Here is a 1,362-nt window from a genome sequence, read left to right as displayed (position 1 = left end):
TCAATAGCATTTTAGCTTAACATCGGCACAGCCGCCCAGATCCAACTGGAAATGGGGATGGGAATGAGTGCGCAGAGTTACTCTCTGGCTCCAGTGATGCAATAGATGACCGTCCTGTCCTTCTGTGATGGTACAGAGGCGCAAGAATTCCTCGGTTGAGTGTGCTCCTGCTCAAGGGAATGGTTGTCCCCGTTTATTCTACCATAGTGATTTCCGATGCATCTTCCTAAGACAGCTGAGTGGCACAAGTGGAGCGTGTTGAGCCCTTAACTTTGCAGTGGTGCGTTTAAAAGATGATTTTGCTATTTGGATCTGTGGTTCCGACACTGGCAGTGGCAGCTACATTTGCTCGCATCTGCTCAGTATCAGTTTCTTCCACACAGTCAAGACTTCAACCTGGAGAAGGTGGTGTTGGGGTGATATTTTAAACTAGTCACCCTTGGCGACTGGAACACGGAAAAGGTGATGTTTACGTTCGACGAATAAAACCTGAAATGGAAGCCTGACCTCAGGAACACAGATCATGATTTTAGTTGCCTGCAATCTCATTCATTCATGTCCCTTATGCAGGGGATTCAACCATCTTCACCCAGTCCGGCCCACGAGAGACTCGAGGACCAGAAAAAAAAAACATGAGCTGACACTTAATTCAGGAATCCCCAACGTGTGGGGAAGCAGGCTTGTCGACCCTTCCAGTCCAGACGGTACATCGGAAGCGCATCCCACCAGACCCCAGGGTATTCCCTGTCCCATAAGCCTGCATTTCCCATTGTAGTTCCCTGTAACAGGCACACCTTTGGTCAGAGGGAGAAATAAAAACGCAAACACACAGAGAATGTGCAGACTGCCCACAGACAGACAGCCGAGGCTGGGATCGCACCTGGGTTGGTGGTGTAGCCAGAAAGCAACGAACGAGGGGTGATAAATAAGTGTTGTCCTGACCAGTGATACTCACACCCTGTGGGTGAATAAGGAAGAATGAAAACACATTAACAACATGGAAAACGGGATTTGTATCTGTGTGGACACAATTTGAAAGGATCGTTCACCCTGGGTAGAAAAAAAGACGCTGATACCACAGAGAAAGCAGGGCAATGTGGGAACTGCTGGAATGGATTCAATTAAACACAGAAATGGAAACTCATTTAATCAGTAACACTGGGGAGAGACCGTTCACCAGTCCCGTGTGTGGGAAGGGATGACTGACGAAATAACCTCCGGGACTCCAGCAGGATTACATATCCCATCAGGTGTTCGATTATGCTGTCAATGCTGCTGTTAATCCCAACCAGCTATTTGTTCCATAGCGTCAATCATAGAGTCATACAGCATGAAGGCATACAGGCCCGTCAGTGCAACCAA

This window comes from Chiloscyllium plagiosum, unplaced genomic scaffold (genome assembly GCF_037043375.1).
Source record: "Chiloscyllium plagiosum isolate Xiang-an unplaced genomic scaffold, Cpla_swu_hap1 HiC_scaffold_18, whole genome shotgun sequence".
NCBI lineage: Eukaryota > Metazoa > Chordata > Chondrichthyes > Orectolobiformes > Hemiscylliidae > Chiloscyllium > Chiloscyllium plagiosum.
This window is presented reverse-complemented; position numbering follows the sequence as displayed.